The 19,177-nt window shown below is 45.6% G+C and overlaps 1 pseudogene; it reads right to left on the bottom strand.

The window, feature by feature from the left end:
- Positions 1 to 8,088: 8,088 nt before the first annotated feature.
- On the bottom strand, positions 8,089 to 18,032 carry LOC146177458 (uncharacterized; annotated as a pseudogene).
- Positions 18,033 to 19,177: the final 1,145 nt, after the last annotated feature.

The raw sequence follows: 19,177 nt of genomic DNA, 5'->3' as shown, positions 1-19,177 counted from the left end.
AGCTGTTTTCTTTCAAGCCTTTTGATTTTAGGTTTTCGCCAAATATTTTAGGTTGGTTTTGCGTTCAAGTGAATACTCGGTATTCAGAATGTGGCCGAGGTGAGCAAAAGGCATATTTAGAGCTCATAACGTTGTTCCTAGGTAATCTATGATCATATTGTAAGAAAAGCAATTTGCTTGATAGTATCTTTATTCGGTGATCTGTGGCTATGTGTGATACGTATCTCAGCATTTTATGAACACTTCGAAAAGATTATGGCTTCAGCCGATCTCAAGGTTTTCCGAAATATTACGTAACTGCGGTAACTTTGTATCTGATGAGAGCAGTTGCTTGGTGGGCTTCCTTTGCTGGAGAAGAAGCGCACGCCGCAGAAAGTAAGCTGGTCACTCCATACACTAGCAGATTGGGCAAATAATATTTCTATAAGAAATTCAACTATACCGTATCAGATTCACTGAAATGTTACGTCATTACTCAACTTAATATATTTCAGAAACTAAAAGTCGCGCCTGCGATGCTAGAGTTTCTGGCGACATCAATCGCCTCTTCTATTGTGTGCCTCCAGCAGAGCATTCCCGTCTTGTAAAAGTTCAGAGACGGTAGAAGACTTTTAGAGCGCTAAACTGCACCGTTCATCAACATTCTTAATTACACCGGTGGCACGTCGTGTTTTTGTATCTTTATGTGTCGGATCGTTGTTCAATTTCGACTAAACATGTCTATCAAGACGGTTTTGCTATGAAGGCCGAAGCCGATGTCCGAAAAAACAGAGAGCGACCATCCAAAATATTCTCACACTTTAATTTCTCAGCGCAGTGCTTTACCTGAATGCCTGCCCTCTGCGCAATGGTAGAAATCGTGGCTGACAGATGGTACTGTAGACTGTCACCAAAACACGTGAAGCACACACGGCAAACTTCAATTTGTACTTTTCTCGGCTCTAGGTAAACGAGCTGCGAACACCATCATGGGCACCACAATGAACTGCGAATCGATGCATTGCTGCAACTTTTATACACTAATGACCTGCCGCGTGATTATTGGGGTTCCCAAAAGATCTATCAAACTGTTCTTTGATGCTTGCCCGCTTTTGCTGCTTCGTCATGACATGCTTTTCGTAGTTGTCTGCAAAGAAACAAATGCGCTCAAAACAGTCGAGAAAGTGCATGAAAATATTTATCTATTTGAAGACCATTTGCCTGCCTATGTCGGGAATGTTAATGCCTTATATAAAGAATAACTAAACGTTATAATATTAATACAAAAGAATTTCTTAGCTAATTAGTGTCATAGAGGTGATGATAGAGGTGGACAAGATTTGTGGATAGACTGTGTCCGCACGAACAGTGGATACGGGAAAAAGGTTGCAGCCCAGTGGTTGCGAGCCGACCACGCCTCGCGTAAAACTATAACACACTCTCGCTCTGTGGAGTAAGCATCGCAGTCTTCATGAAGTTCCACCGACGCCCTTTATATATTTTACATTGGTACAAAAGGCATGCATATATGCCATCTGATATAATGCGGCAGAGGTCCGCTAGCTTAGTATCGGGCGAATCCACTTGCGACAGGACCGCAGTCTCAGTGCTTTCACAGCACTACACCTAAGGAGACTTGAGTGCTTCACAAAAACATTTATACTTTTCGTAGAATTAAACATCAGACTGGCACCGCCAATGCTTCCACTGAAAGTTGGTCTGAGTGTTGTTCTAAGTTTACAGCTGGCAAATTGTTGGCACTGTTTGGAAAATTATAGCTCCGTAATATTTCACCGATCTTGCAATTTTTACGTCGTCCCTTAAAATTGGTAACTTGCCTTTCATGTTTAATAGTCCCCCTACAGTTACTGCTCATTTAAGAAAGTTCATCTTTATACGTACGGTACCTTTGCATTATTTCTTGATTTTTATTTCCTCCGGTATTTGCGCTGAAATATTGTTTTAATTTATATAATGTTTATCGTCTTTAATATATCGAACTGCAATGCGTTTTATTTTAAATGGCGCATTGCAGAAAATGCTGCTTTATTTATTGTTTAAAAACTTTGGAGAATGAAACATAATGAGCCTTATTCTCCGTTTTCAAAAAAGCGTCTGCCTATATGAAGAACGACTATGCACTGGGATGCTCCTGAATGGGCATGTCAGTGAACACGGGTATACTTAAGACGCCGTATTCCGAGGGTGACAGGATGTGATGAACCTTGAAGAAGCGCAGTATAAGAATAGCTGGGAATAAGATCGAAATACTTAGAGTATGCTGCCATTACGTGAGGACAAAAATTGAAATATCACATTATTCAATACTGATGTGCGGATGTGTCAACAGCTTTCGTGGACTCTCTTTCTATGTAGAGAAAATGCATTTACGCTGTGAATGTGCATTCAGTGGCTGCATGTGATCACGTTGACTTGGCATCAGCGGGCGGCGACGGGCAGCAGCTAAGCGCATTTCACTGTTACTGCAGATAAGTCCAGCAATCAACACAGCCTGACAACTCCCTGCCGTTCTACACGTGCTTGGGAAACCGGCGCTGGCAGAACTACGAAGCGGGTCTGCAGGAAAACGCCCCCCGGAACCGTCTACCACCAGAACGATCTGGACGCTATAAAAGCACAGCACAGTTTCCGACTAGAACCACTTGACAGCATCGGGCGGTGACGAGCAGCAGCAGCTATGCGCATTTCACTGTTACTGCAGGTTAGAATCTTAGACTTCTCGTATTTGTTTTTTTTACTGCTTTGCAGCTGCTAACAGTGCATTTCCTGTGTTGATTATTGTTTTCGTTGAGCTGCTACATTATGTCTAAGAAAGCATGTGATGAGTTTAGGGAAGAAATGTAAAGGGAAACGAAAGAGTTCAGGTGGAAGATCGAACGCGATTTAAAGGAGCACCGCGACGTTATACAAGCGGCTAATTTTTGCCTCCAGGAGGCTCCTTGTGCAGTCCCAATAAGAACCAAAGAAAGATCATCAATATCGGTTCATGGAAACGAGAGTTATAGATTTTACAAAATTAAAAATACAAGCAAACCAAAACACCACCCTTGGGAGGGATACCCTCGCTCATTTCACTCTCCCAATAGCTGACCAGGGCGCTTTCAATGGAAACACGACCTGACGCTGACGTAGCGGAAGCTTGCGCGCAATGGTGGCTTGTTCAAGTCGACAAGTATCCGCGCTTTTCGACGGCGTCATTTCCATGGCAACGACAGCCACGTGGGTTTGGAGCAGACGCTTTTGCTCTCTTCACTCTCTGTTGTCTCCCCGGATATCCCGAGAAAATGAGCTTTCCCGTGATGACAGATACGGAGCGCGAGCTCCTGCGATGCAGCCGGGAGTTGAGCATCGTTCCATACGCGGACACCCCAACGGAAGCGAGGTCGCCCAGTCCAGCGAGCTACGCTGGTGCAGTCGATGAGGAGGCAGGCGCAACACCGCCGCTTGGGTAAATTGGTAAATATATTAAATAGCAGGTCATAAACATTATAACGACTTTATTTCGAAGGGCGTGGGTTTGTATTTAACAGGCAGCCAACTATTATTGCTGTAATCTGCACAAATGCAGTATTCCTTTATGAAAAAGAAAATTGAAAACACGTGTTGCCTGTTGGTCCCCTCGTATTTATCCCATAACGAGCCCCTCAATTTCCCTACATTTATTTGCTCTTCAATGACTGTAAACACCCATGTGATTTTCCTACAGGTGTCGACGTGGACGGTGCCGTGCGATGCCGACGGCCACAGAGCGAGTGTGCTGCCGGCACATGTCGCAGTGCACAGCGCACAGTGCATATGCGAGGACGATTATTTTTTTACGCTCTACCTGGACAAACAATTACGCGCCGCATATTGCCAACTCATCGAAAGGGGTGAAGAGCCAGAAGTGGACATTCACAAGCAAGTGAACCTTTTCGTTGTGCTGCGCAAACACGCACATGGCATGCCATTTGCGAGCAGTTAAAATGCTTTGAGCGCACGTTGATGCTCTGTTCAACGATGACCTACTGCATATATGTTTCGCTCCCTAGCTGCAACGCACGCTTGCTCACGGTCGCCCAGCGCCGAGGAATTCGGGAACAGCCAATTCTTCATTAGCGAGTCGAAACAACTTTAATCAAACTGACGCGCCCGCTGGAGCTCCAGCCAGACCGGCAATTTCACACGTGCATATCATAGGCTAAAAATAAACTGTCATGCCTACGCGCAGCTATATATGTTTTAAACCATTTACAAACATTTATTTTAGAAGTACCAGTGATACGCGTCTCCGCGGTTTCTGCAGGCGAGCTGTACAGCAAGGCCTGCAGATCTGATATACGTTGTAGAGCTTCGTTAGTAATTGAAAATAACTATATGAACTTTTCATTGAAAAAGCAATATTGTAATGAATGCTCGGATATAAAAAATAAATCTTGGACAGTTGGCCTTCCACCATTTCAGTTCATAATATATTACAATTGCTACTTAACGAATACATGTACTTCTAGCATCACATATAAACAATGCAGGGAATCCAACTCAGTGGGCCATCAAATGCACACCTTCTAGACTTGTGATTTCTAACCACACTGCAGATGTAAAATAATAAAAACGGGTCTTACCGTTGTTGCTGTGGACCCTCAATTTGCAATATTGCCCCTCAAAATTAAACATAGGTTTCATAGTTCCTTTCAGTTAATTGTCTAATCAAAAGGTCTGGAACGAACAAATGTTGTTTGCTTTGCTGAAAAACTCACCTGTACAAGCCGCACAGATTTATATCTTGGTTTGTAAATGGTTCAAAAAACCACCCAGTACAGTTTGCAATTCAGCCTATTTATTCTCTGGATCTAATTCAAGGCTCTCACTTGGCAAAGCAATTTTATGAAAACAATGGAAATCATCCCAGAAAGAGGATTTCATCCTTTAATGCACACAAGTAATAGTTCATTTACAAAGCAGGGATATTTATACTTTTGTTCAAAATAGAAGTGTGTGTGCTGACAATGGTGAAAAATCCCATATACCACATAAGCTCTTGAGCTGTACCTATAAAATAGTGCAATTGCATGACAGTCATTTTCAAACTGTGAAATTAAGTTATAATGCTGCACAGTGATGACTGTTGCCTTCCTAATGTCTATAGGCTTCCATGTTGCAGAGAAAAAAAAAGCATACATATGTAACTTTATTCCTTACAGAAAATATCGATATACAGCTTATCGACAGTTCACAAGGTGGATGTGGCGCCGGCCTGGCCAAGGCAACCGGAAGGTTATACCGGCGTGTGCCGTATGGATGGTCAGAAAAACATTTCCGTCTCAGACCTACCATCGATTTAATTATCCCGAACTCTAAAGAAATCAATAAAAAGGGCTCTATTCAATTTGTGTAAAGTGCAGAATTTATTTCACATAACATCTTTTCCAACAGCACCAAAATCTCAAGAAATGCTGTAGTAAATAACTATAGCAGCAATTAAACTGTTATGCTTTTAACAAAGGGTTATTTTTACTAATAAGTATGCTCACCTTATAATGCAACAGACAGCATATTGCTCTATGATCCTAGGGCACAAAATACAGTCCGAACATTGGCATTTTGCCACTGATGTAGGTAGTGACACGTATGCATACCCGCCAGGTGCACAGAAAAGGCATTAGGGAGATCTTATAGGATAGGGGAGGGGGACGGGGGGGGGGGGGGGCATTTACCACTCATTTATAATGACAGAGTTGCTTTTCATTTTAGTTCAAAAGAGCGGGAATCATGTTATTTTTGTGTGCAAACCACAGCCGATGTGCCACATCACTCTTCACTGTTGGGGATCTTCGCAGTAGCAGATGCCGGCCTTTTTGTGAAATTCCTCCAAGTACGACGAGCGTAGTCGGACACAGAAGATCGAAACTGGGTTAAATTTTTTTACAATCCTGAACTGCCTCTCACATTCAGCATTGCTGTGTGGTTGTCAGCCGTTAATAATTCTAAGGTATTATTAACCATGCGCCCTTAACGGTGCGCACACTCCCAGACACCCTTAGAGTGAGTGGGGGTAGCTGTTCCGGTCGCCAAGGAGATGCCCTCGACCTGCGTGGCAAGCTCAGCCGGAATTCAACTACCTTGTAGTGACAGAAGGGGGTGGCCGTTTGGTGCCCAGCTTTCGCCACTTCAAGCCAGAGTAAGGGTCGCAGTCAGAAGTAACAAACAAAACAAACTTTATCCCAGCAAGAGACAATACAGAGGAATGAAACAGTAAAATTGCACAGACGAGAGGTTCGCAGAAAACTAAAGCTAAGCATGCAACTACAGAGGTATTCAATAACACAGATCCAACACGAGAGAGTCACATAAACAAACACCAAATTGTTCACCGGGCACTGTCGCAGTCCGACGCCTCGAGAGTCACGATCTGGCCGCCATGTAAGACGAGCGTCGCACCCTGGCAGGTCCGTGGGCTTGCCAGCAGCGGGTGATCCCTGGAAGTCCAGTTGTCGCACTTGCGAACACGCCGCAACCACCGACTGATTGACTACGCAAGCAGCGCGGCCTCAATAAATAATGCGCACCGCGTCTGTCTGTTAAAGCTAGCGTGCACACACACTTAGCTTCGCTGGTTGGAGCGCTCCCTTTCCCTCCCGTCGGGCCGCGCGTCGTCATTGGCTAGGTCCCATAGAATTTTCTGGAGACGTCTGGCATTTTCCGGACTGATGAATCGCCGTCATCGCCGGGTGACGAGAAAGAGGGTGACGGCGAAGCGTACAAAGCGATAAAAAGCTGCGCTAATAAGACACGGACGGAGGAACGGCAGGACGCACACAAACGCAGACTGACAACTCTCGCGCGACGAAAGGGGTTTTTCTAGAACCTTGTGGAAGTTTCGATGCGGCGACGCGCGGGCCTCGCGCCGCACCGGCTTAGTAAAAATGTGCGCCGATTTCGTGACACTGCCTCTCTCTTAAAGAATAATGTTCTTCAATATTCTCAATACACACGAACATCGGGCGCACATGCATGCGCTCACAAATTATATGGGGCAAATGTCCACATCACGCTCATACATTGCACAAATTTCACAAACTGCAATAACATATTACAAAATTCGCACATCAATGCCATGATGTTCAGAAACATAGCAACACACTCGTCAGATACACATAGGAATCAAAAACACAGAAACACACAGCTTTTCAAATGCGAAGCGCACAAACCTAAGGCATGCGTTCGCCTATATTTCCAAACTCGTGTGGTACCTCCTCCTTGGGACGTATCAGTTCCTCTCCATCTTCAGACACGCCAGTTTTCTTTCTCACAAAGCACTGGCATTTCTTTCTTTCGCGTGCCCTGCTCCCTTTTCTACTCCCTTCTGGGTTTCTCTTACGGGCGCGGTTCCCAATTCTCCTGCTGTTCACACCTAGATGTGATTTTCGGCTGGAGGTTTGACTTGGATCCCTCATAACGCTTTGGGGTTATTTATCTCGGTCAGCGCATGTTATTTTGCGCTTACGTTTCCAACCATTCCACTGATTCTTCCTTTTCCTTTTTCGCGAGCCTTCCTGCTCGACTTCACCTGCTTTGGTAGATTCGGCTCCTTTTCTCTTCATTTTTGGTTTCTTTCTATCCTTTTGTCGGGACGCATTTGCTCCGATTCCATTCGCAAAGTTCGGACAATGTTTTCTTGATGGAGCATCTCTTTGAGAACCACTTTGTTCTCCCGTGATTCTTCCAATTTTCTTCCTTTTCTTTACGACCTTCATTCGTAACTTCTTAGTGCAGGGCTCATTTTCTACTGGGGGTTCATTCTCCTCGCATTTTTTTTTACATCTTGTTCATGAAGTTTTCTTTGAATTCTTTCATTGCAGGGCAGTCTGCAATGTCTTCCATTTCTGAATCGTCCAGTCTAGGATCTGCACTGGCGGTCTTCTCTGAGAAAAAGGCTTTCTCATCTCACTCAGTGGGAACAACCTCCTCGGTAATCGAGCCATCCTTCAAAACCGGTTCTTGAACTTCTAGAAGATTGCTGTCCTCAGCTTTAGCTTCATCTGAGCTTTCGGGCTCGCTGTTATTTGACCGCTCTTCCTTTAGGTCACTCATGCACTCCGACATGCTTCAGTCTAACATGGAGTTAGAATCCGCTCCTTCCTCTTCAGGCGAAGAGCACATGCATACGCCTTCTGACTCGACAACTGCGCTCGCAGCTTCGGCGCAACCTGTCATTTCAGAGGGGACAATCTCACTTCCCTGAGGTATCTTAGCTCCAGAAAAGTCTTTTCTTTCTGAACTTTCTGTTGCGGGAACGGACTGTTCCACAACCTTGCTCTGACCCCTGGAGCTAGTCTCACCCTCTTCAGTGGTTGTCAGGGAGCCAGTCGGTGCCTTTTCAAACAATATAGCCGCATGCATCGGCGGTTCTGCAGCCGGGCAGTAAGCAGTAGAGCGCTTAGCCACATTTTCTAGTTCGTCAACCTCGATAGTTATGCATATTTTCTCTCCAGAGTCAGACAGTTGGAGCTTTATGTCCTGAGCCTTCACTTCTGTCTGTGTAGGCATACCTAGTGTATACAAATCACCTGGGAGCGTTTGGTTTCCTTTGGGAGCACCAATTTCTTCAGCCAAGTCGGCGTCACAAATTTCAAGATTTGGTGATTCCGCGTCCTTGATGCTACCCAAGATTAGATCGTACACTAGGTGTTGCATGCATATCGCAGTCACAACGCCGGTGAAGATCGGAGTCTTCACACGCACTTTGGCTTCAGGGAACAGTTTAGCGGAACCATCGAGAAATAGCACAGAAGTTATTTCTCCGGTATGCTCTTCATCCCGAACTAATTCTCTTTTTATAAACACTGCGTTGCTTCCTGTGCTTGTCAGTACAGAAATCGATTTGTCTCGACTTTTTTCAGTGAGAACAGGCATTCCAGCACTCACGGACTCCGGCGCGGTACACGCAACCGTGCATAATACTGAAGTTTTCTCAGAGCTCTTCTGTAGCGCGCGGTTGGCGCTAACGTCTTCATAGCAGGCTTCACGAGACGAGCCATAGGCAAATACCGACGGTAGGAATGGCTTTCTTGGACAATGCACTGCTTTATGTCCCTTACCACCACAACTAAAATAATTAACCATTGCTTTGTGCACAAGGTTGCTGGGGCAATCTGAGGCATAGTGCCCTACCTTATTGCACCTGTAGCATTTCACTTGGGGCCAGAATAATCTCTCACTATTGCCTTTCCTTTGGCCAGCGCTATCTGCTGCCCCTCACTCTTCATAGGCGCTTCATTGACCTTCAAAGAAAAAATTTTCTCCTGGTGGTCAAATTTTTTTCTTGCGCCCTTTGATATTTAACTGCCCTTCCTCGAGCGCTTCCCTTTCCTTCTGTCCCAAAATGGGTTCTTTCGGTTACTTCTCGGGTTCTTGCCCTTTCTCTCGGTGCCCCTTCTCGGGCTTTCTGAGCAGCTACTCGACAGCCTTCTGCCTTGAATCTTCCCCAATGTTTTTAATTCGCAGAGGCTTTTATATAAATCGGCTTTTTCCTTTAATTTTCTTTTCGCTGACTCTCTCTTCCCTTCTCAGCCTCTTCTCAAACCTCTCTTTCTATTTCGTCCGTCCCTTTCTGCAGTTCTAATCCTTTCAGGCCGTTCCGTAGGCCCATCTCAATAATCTCAAGATTAATCTTCAGTCTGAACTGCCTAATGCTAAATACTCAATGGACCATCACGACCGCTTCCGCGCGGTACCTCTCGCTACCGCTCTGCTGTTACACTGTTTACGACGTCTCCGTAAACTCTTCCAACTCGTTCTCCGTCCTCTGAGCTTGAGTTCACCAAACGTCCTGTCGCGGACGCCAGAATAATCGTCACCGGTTAATAATTCTAAGGTATTATTAACGACGCGCCCTTAACGGTGCGCACACTCCCAGACACCCTTAGAGTGAGTGGGAGTAGCTGTTCCGGTCGCAAAGGAGATGCCCTCGACCTGCGTGGCAAGCTCAGCCGGAATTCAACTACCTTGTAGTGACAAAAGGGGGTGGCCGTTTGGTGCCCAGCTTTCGCCACTTCAAGCCAGAGTAAGGGTCGCACTCAGAAGTAACAAACAAAACAAACTTTATAATACACAGCAAGAGACGATACAGAGCAACACACAAATACGAAAATTGTACAGACGAGAGATTCACAGACGACTAACGCTAAGCATGCAACTACCGAGGTATTAATAACACAGAGGCTTTACAACACAGATCCAACATGAGAGAGTCACATAAACAAACACCAAATTGTTCACCGGGCACTGTTGCAGTCCGACGCCTCGAGAGTCACGATCTGGCCGCCTTGTAAGACGAGCGCCACTCCCTCGCAGGTCCGTGGGCTTTGCCAGCAGCGGGTAATCCCCGGGAGTCCAGTTATCGCACTTGCAAAAATACCGCAATCACTGACTGACTGACTACACAAGCGGCGCGGCCTCCATAAATAGAGCGCGCCGCGTCTGTCTGTTGAGGCGCGCTTAAAGCTAGCGCGCACACACACTTAGCTTCGATGGTTGGAGCGCTCCCTTTTTCTACCGTCGGGCCGCGCGTCGTGATTGGCTAGGTTCCATAGAATGTTCGGAGACGTCTTGCATTTTCCGGTCTCATAATTCACCGTCATCGCCGGGTGACGAGAAAGAGGGTGACGGCGACGCGTACAAATCTACGGGCTCTCCCGCGCGGGGAAGCAGGTTTTTCTAGAACCATGTGGAAGTTTTGACGCCGCGACGCGTGGGTCTTGCGCCGTGCCGTCTTAGCAAAAATGTGCGCCGATTCCGTGACAGTGGTATACAGAGGATTCCGAGCATTACTGCTGAGATACGGCTAAATTTCCTTTGCCCATCTTCGCTTTTCAGCTGGGACATAGCGCCCCCCTGCTTGTCAGCACGTTCCTCTTGTAGCACATTTTGAGGAATGTCAAATACCTGAAGTTTAACAAATTCCATTCCGAGAGAATTCAAAGCTTGGTCTTTCGAATCTTGCTGCTTTCATGGTAGTAAAACCGCAAGTCGCTCTACTAAGAAAGGCACTTTCTGAAATGACATAGTGTCAATGAAATTCATATCTGCAACTCTAAAACTAATTACTGCATTGTCATCCAAAGGGAACTTGAGGCGAATATAACCTCAGGCAGTGACCATGTATTTCTGAACCGCCTAATAAGATTGTTCTTGCTGACTTGGCTTTAGTTTCTGAACAATCCGTTCGGGCTTCCAGTTCTGTGCTGGTAATTAACTGTAAGTGGGTCCTTGGACACGTTTTGAAGGCGTGGCCTCACTAACCTTGGAAAGAGATCTTCAAAAAGCCCGAAACGTAAAGACAAAAGTAATGAAAAATAAAAGGAGGACTACCACGGAGGCAAAAATGCCACAAAAGAAGTAAGTCGGGATGACCAGAAATCGCGTGCAAATTCTGCCGAGGGTACCATAAGCCTAAAGAATGCCCAGCTTATGGCAAGCAGTATCATAAATATCTAAACAAGGGGAACTTTGCCACAGTGCACCATGAGGAGGTATAATGCTCAGTTCGATTTCAAGAATTATATCTAGAAGACAAAGAGCCCGAAGAGATGTGGACTGATGTTCGTGATATAATACAAGAAGTTGCTACTAAGGTAGTTCCAAAGCAAAAGAAATGCAAAAAAGCAAACTGGTTATCTGAAGAGGCTTTGCAAATAGTTGAGGAAAGGAGGATGGCAAAAGGTATGGGGGAAAGATAAAGATACAAGGGGCTCAATGCCGATTTTCAGAAAAAAGCAAGGAGAGATAAGAATGCCTTCCTGAACATACAGTGTCAAGCAGTTGAGGACAACAGCCAATTAAGGAACACAAGAGCTCTGTATAAGACAATCAAAGATATCAAAGGAAGCTTCTGTGCTAAGCTGGGCGTGATAAAGGACAAACGAGGCAAGGACCTCACTGAAGTCTCAGAGATAAAGAAGAGGTGGCAGGAATACACAGAAGAACTGTACAAGAAGGACCCGGATGTGCAAACCCAACATAGGACGGTTGTGATTTCTCATCTCGAGCCGGGCATCCTGAAGAGTGAAGTTGAATGGGCCTTAGCCAGCCTTGCTAAGAACAAAGCTAGCGGAATTGATGGTATTCCAGCTGAGTTGCTTCAAAACCTCAACCATGACGCTGTTAACACACTGCATACATTATGTCAAAAGATTTGGACAACCCTGCAGTGGCCACAGGATTGGAGGAGGTCAGTTTACATCCCCATTCCAAAGAAAGGCAGTGCCAAAGATTGTTCCAACTACCGCACGATCGCGCTTATTTCGCATGCTAGCAAGGTGATGTTAAAAATCCTGCAAGGTAGGCTGCAGCAGTATGTGGATCGGGAGCTTCCGGACGTGCAAGCTGGGTTTCGCAAGGGCAGAGGAACTAGAGACCAAATTGCAAACCTTCGCTGGATCATGGAAAAAGCAAGAGAGTTCCAGAAACCCATTTACTTCTGCTTTATTGATTATGCGAAAGCGTTTGACTGCGTAGATCACAGCAGATTGTGGCAAGCTCTCCAAGAGATGGGAGTTCCAATTCACCTCATCTGTCTCCTCAGGAACCTTTATGAAGGGCAAGAGGCCACAGTCAGAACTGGACATGGTCTTACTGATTGGTTTCCGATTGAGAAAGGGGTGAGGCAAGGCTGCATACTGTCGCCCTGCCTATTTAACCTATATGCAGAGTGCATCATGAAGAAGGCCGGTCTGGACGAGTCTTCAGCTGGAGTGAAGATTGCTGGAAAACGTATCAACAACCTTAGATATGCGGATGATACCACTTTAATGGCAGAAAGTGAAGTGGAACTCAAGAGACTTCTGATGCGCGTACAAGAAGAGAGTGAGAAGTTTGGGCTTAAACTGAACATTAAAAAGACGAAGATCATGGCGTCTTGCCCTATCAAGTCCTGGAGCATCAATGGACAAGAAGTGGAAGCTGTGACAGATTTTCTATTCTTGGGCGTCAAGATTACCTCGGAAGGAGACTGCAGCCATGAAATTAGGAGACGCCTGCTTCTGGGAAAGAGAGCAATGGTTAGCCTTGACCGCCTAGTAAAGAGCAGAGACATTAGTCTACCAACCAAGATCCGTATAACCCGTGCTATGGTCTTTCCAGTTGTGATGTATGGATGCGAGAGTTGGACTGTGAAAAAGGCTGACCGCCGAAGAATTGACGCGTTTGAATTGTGGTGCTGGCGAAGACTCTTAAGAGTTCCTTGGACTGCCAGAAGATCAAATCAGTCGATATTGTCGACCATAAACCCTGACTGCTCATTGGAGGGTCAAATTCTAAAGTTAAAGCTCAGCTACTTTGGTCATCTGATGAGAAGAGAGGAGTCGCTGGAGAAAGATTTGATGTTGGGAAAGGTTGAGGGTCGCCGGAGAAGGGGTAGGCAGCGAACGCGATGGTTAGATGGCATTCTCGAGGCATTGCAGATGAAGCTATGTGATGTTAAGAAGATAGTGAGAGACCGGAAAGCGTGGCGTGACATGGTCCATAGGGTCACGAAGAGTCGGACACGACTGAACGCCTGAACTGAATCAAGTGCACTCTGTCGAGGGTCAAGAAGATGCAGAACTGTACGTGTCAGAATTGAAGATGGAAAAAAAGGGGCAATGTGGCAAGAAGAAATTCCCTTCAGCGATGGTAACTCAATGTGACCCCCCCCTCCTTTTGGTTAAGTGAGGTGCAGGATCCCCTTTACTGTTATCCATTGTGCGTCTACGAGGTTTGAGAACACAGTTAAATGTTAGGCCGGTCAACCCGTGAAGCATGTGTCGGTGTGTGATTCAGGAATACGTGCAAGGAAGTCACTGTTTTTTTTGCAAACGCTTGGCTAATTTTACCTAGTAGTCCAAACTATAGGCCAGCGTCATGTTTGTAAACAAAGGTGGCGCTGCGATCGGCAGCGACAAGGGGTGTAGGCAAAAACTCAGCGTGCCTACATTGCGCCAAGCGACGCCGCCTTCGTAACCAGTTCGCGCGTGCAAATATTCTGAAGCGTAAGCTTTTCTTGCGCGTAGAAATAGTTTGGTCTATGCCGGGAGAGTAGTTCAGCACTTTACTAGCCGATTACTGCTGGAATTACGTGGCGAACAGCGCTGCATTGGCTTCCTTCTCCGTGGCCTCAACAGCGCGTGGCTACGGCAACGTTGGACTGTAGCGACTGATTTAATTAAATGAGAAAGAGAAATCACTATGTATAAGAAAAACTAATATATTGTGAACACTGTCCAACTCCCGGGCCTATTGTTAGCGCATTCAAGGACAATGGTATAAATTATTGGAAGTGCGTTTTTCATATGACGGCTATTTTGATGGGTAGTTTTCAGCTTCTCCAAGCACCTTCACTCTAACGAACAATATTACCGGCAACTATACTGAACTAAAAATCGTATTTTTAGCTTACTGTATACCAGCAAATTAGGACATAGAATTTCACTGAACAACAACAACTCAATCTTCTAATTCTTTGTAACATTCGCCTAGTGGGCGCGCTGCCAACTTGTTTTATCCTGCTCGATAAAGAGACGTTCGACGTCTGTTTAATATCGTTTAATATCCACTTATGTAGTCAGGGTCATTCACAGGTTAATATATACACAAACGCTCGTAAGAATGCTTTTGTTTTCTTTTTTTTTTTTTGCTATGAGCGCAAATGCAATGTTTTCCACGATGTCCACGACCACTTGCAGCGCAATTTGTGCAATCTGCTGAGCATTTTTTATTATATCGGGGAAATGTTTACTCAAATGCGCGTCATCTTATTCTGCTTATTTTTCATCCTTCATAGTCAATTCTAGTTTAGGACATTAAACTCAATGTACCGTATATATCACAATTAAATATCTTGCTCGATCAGAGCTGGTTGTACGTGGTTAATTCGTTCATTATTGTCCTTAAGACCTTCAAAAATAAAATTTAATACTCTGAGAAATAGCGCCGCGTGACTTTGTCCGGATCCTAACGATGTTCACGCGATTTCTAGGACCATTGATGAAGTGCGCGTCACTTGTTGAAATTCGGGAAAGTGAAAACAGAAAAGCTACTACGCAACTATTGGCCTGTTTTGGCAATATCACGCTGGAGTGACCACTCAAGGTAACTGCAGTTGCCTTTGCAGCAGCTTTTGTGTCCTTTTTTGTACGAAAATATGTACGCGGGTAGCACAGCAGATGAATGGAATTCAAAGCGCGGTTTCCCAGCTGCGTTGGATTAAGATCATACGCGCACGGAATATCCCGCCTAAACTTCTTATGGTCTGGTAGTATATACACCAAAACTTGAACGAGCTGCAGGGGTTTGTTATTGCGCTCTTCGCCATGTGGCCGAACAGCAGTCACGACAATTAAGAGTTTGAAATGAACTGATGAAGGTTCAGTGCATAAGTGCAACGCACGTTAACTGCCAAGGCAATTTGTCGTCGAAGGGTCTACAAGTGTCGCGTTCAACGCCTCTGTCATTCGCTCTCATCTTTATCCGACCGCAAGAAACAGTGAGAACAGGTACCATTTTCTTTTTTGTGCCATGTGTCGCATCCAAACGCACCACACATTGCAGGAATATTGGGAATTATGCTCGAAAACGCAGCAAGCGCCGTGCATCCAATGCAGACGGCCCATGTTTTTGACCACGAAAGTCACTGCTGTCGCCAGCGCCGCCGCATCTCCACTGACGTCACGGGCTAACGCTTATGTATATTGCATAATAGGAAAAAAAAAACGGCATGATCGGGATATAAGACGACTCGGTAAATGACAAGAGGGAATACTGACAGTGAACAAATACTGCGATAAAAGACTCTAAAGATAACACACGTATTCTAAATATAGTAAGGCTTTTTTTAGTTTTTAGACCTAAAAACTAAAGAGGGCTTACTATATTTACAATACTTGTGTTATCTTTATAGTCTTTTATCGCAGTATTCGTGTCGTGGTGTCATGAATGGTGTCGTATTCTTTTTTATTATTATTATGCAGAACAATTTGGAGTACTCGCTATAGATATCCAAGTGTTTGTAAAAAACGTGACTTTCTTGAACTTATTTCTCAATCACAACGCCCAAACACGTACTTCACTGGTTGACCGGCTTGACATTTAACTCTGTTCTCAGATCTCATAGATGCACAACTGGTAACCATAAAGAGGATCCCGTCCATCTGCCCACCGTTAAAGGGGGGGAGGGAGGGGGAATGACACCTGGTCCCCATGAAGCTAAGCTGGACACACGGGCACAGTGCAACATATTACCCCTGAAGAAATTGCCAAAAACATGGGATGAGACTGCACATGCAACCATTTATTGTCAGGAGAATATAAGCATACACCAAACACAAGATCATAGCGATAGCTAAAGTCAGAGGAACCTGTGCTGTAAGACGTCAAACCATAAAGGTGAAATTCCTAATCGTCGATGCTGACGTCACACCTGTACTAAGACAGAATGCAGTCCAAGAAATTTCAAGAAAAGCTATAATTCAAGGCGTTGGGTGCAATAAAAGTTTTGAGTATGATGCGGTCATCAAGGAAGAAGGCAGCAAACATTTAGAGAACCGACCATCGAGAAGGATTCCCGGTTTGAAGACAAGTGCTCAAGAGCTCAGTGCAGGATGTCTGCGTGGTATCATAAGACAGGGCTGTCGTACCAGTATCATGTCGAGTGAAGTCCTGAGTGTGCTTCACGAAAGCCACCCAGGAAAGGATAGAACGGGGATGGTTGCAGGAAGCTACATTTGATGGTCGAGACAGCAGCAGCATGCTCTCAGCATCAAAGCCAACAGTGCAGTCTCTCAAAACAGGCCCCCGGGATCACTGAAGCAGAAGCAGAGCAGTTTATGAAGAAGAGGCAACCTTGAACTGACAGAAAGCGGATGCCCATAAAATCCTGCCCCGCCAGCGCTGTGCAGTGGTTAGGGCGCTCATCTATCGTACCCAAAAAGGCGGGATCTAGTCCTGGCCTCGGTGGCCACTGTTTGATGGACACAGCGAGGCTTCTGTGTGCCGTAGAATGTCAGTGCACGTTAAAGAACCCCAGGTGGTGAAAATTTACGGATCCCTCGACTACAATGTCTCTCATAGCCTGAGTCGCTTTGGGACATTAAACCCCACAAACCAAAACCAATCCAAAAACCAGGTCACACACAAGCTGGTGAGCATGCCACTTACATTGGTACCCCTACGAAAGTCAACACTAATGGTGATAGATAATCAATGTGAAGGAGCCGGTGTGTGTTTAGAAAACCGCGACCGATGCACAGTCACTAGCTCTGCCTTTGACTTCCTTGCTTGATTTAGCTGCACCATTGGCAGCTTTTCAGTGCTCCTTCTGCTGAGTTCAGAGTCTGCCTTCTTTAATGAAGCACACCTGGCACAGTGGTGCAGCATCTCTTCAATGAGCTTGTCCACATAAACTGCAAAAAATGATGCTACTAATAGCACAGTGCAGTTGGCTCTACATGCCATAGGTTGCCTTTGTGTTCACTTGGCAGACAACTTCATCTTTTTTTGCACGCTGCATTTTCTTCTTCCATTTGGGCTCGCCACTTGCGGTGGTTGCTTGCAGTCGGCCTGCATTTTCATTCTGGTGCACAGCTGCTAACTGCGTTCAGAAAATTCCATATCACAGTTATTAACTTCTCACAGGGAAGAAACTTTCCTTGGCCTTTAATGCATGCTGGAATCTTACACCTTGAACATACCTTCCAAGCATCATCTCGGGTGTGAAAGCGACAGACTTTGGGGCAAATCTGGTTATCAGGCTTTAATATGACTCGAGACACGAAGTTTGCCCAAACGATGAGAGGTGCTCGATATCTTTTAGCAACGATTTGTCCAGAGCGATCGCCACAAGGCGCGAATAAGGTGGGGTACCTGGAAATGTTTGCTTTCTTCAGCAGACTGGATAACTGTGCCACATGTGTAACTTAGCCTGGCAGCAGCCACTTCCCATTCGGTAGGTCATGATGCACCCAACTTGGATAAACATCCCCATGACCAATGTGCACATAAATGAGGTGGTTGAGCATGCCTAATGAAAGTTTCTGTGGTAAATATCGCCACAACACAAAGGAGCGTGACCCAAAAGTGATGTTTACATCCTCAATGAAACCTGGCAAAAGAAATTTGCCTGATGTATTGGACAATGAAATTGCAAGAGCAGTAGCTATCGAAACAGGTCAAGCGTTACTTTTGTAAAACGTTTTCCGACATATGTTTGAAGCCTCTGTAGCAGTCTAGTTATCATCAGCGTAATGAGACTTTCTATTGAAAGGCAAAGCTCCTTTCACCCTTCCCTTACTGAACTTATCACGTGCCTGCGGCAACCACCGTATGTGTGCATGACTTTGAGTTGGTAATAGGCACAAAGACATACCGTGGCGCCACCTCTCGGAAGCACCCGTGTGACGAACTAAGTGGGATAATGCGCGTTTAAGTGCGGCTGTAGAACGGTTTTCCAGAGAGTTTAGTGGCGCGTTAGTATTATGTTCGTTTATTTACTTAATATACACCTCAGTCTCCTCAACGTTCCGCTGGAGAGTTGCTGCTGTTACCCAACCCACCACGCCCTTTCGACCGCGTCGGCATTGATTTGTACGGGCCGCTTCCCTACACTGCAGCTGGTAACCGCTGGGCTTTTGTAGCCGTTGAATATCTGACGAGGTATGCAGAAACCGCCGCACTTCCATCTGCCACAGCGTCAGAAGTAGCTTCCTTCATTTTGCTGCGATTTGTTCTTCGCCACGGCGCACCTCGAAAGCTGCTCAGCGACAGAGGACGCGTTTTCTTGAGTGACATTGGGAAGGCCTTGTACACCAAGTGCAACATTATTCATAGAACAACCTCCGCCTATCATCCCCAGACTAATGGCCTCACTGAGCGTTTCAATCGTACCCTTGGCGACATGCTCTCTATGTACGTGTCCTCCAACCACTCAAATTGGGACCTCGTCCTTCCGTATGTCACTTACGCTTACAATACCGCAACTCAGTCTACTACTGGTTTCTCTCCTTTTTCTCTCCTCTACGGCCGTCATCCCTCTGCTACAATCGACACCATACTGCCGTATCAGTCAGACATATCAGAGTATAGTCCTGCGTCTCAAGCAGCCCAGCATGCGGAAGACTTTCGACAAATTGCCCGCGCATTCACGGCTAACACCCAGTACGGCCAT

This window comes from Amblyomma maculatum, chromosome 10 (genome assembly GCF_055883805.1).
Source record: "Amblyomma maculatum isolate TAMU_Amacu chromosome 10, ASM5588380v1, whole genome shotgun sequence".
Lineage (NCBI taxonomy): Eukaryota > Metazoa > Arthropoda > Arachnida > Ixodida > Ixodidae > Amblyomma > Amblyomma maculatum.
The sequence above is the reverse complement of the archived record's forward strand: the minus strand, read 5'-3'. Positions and strand labels throughout refer to the sequence as shown.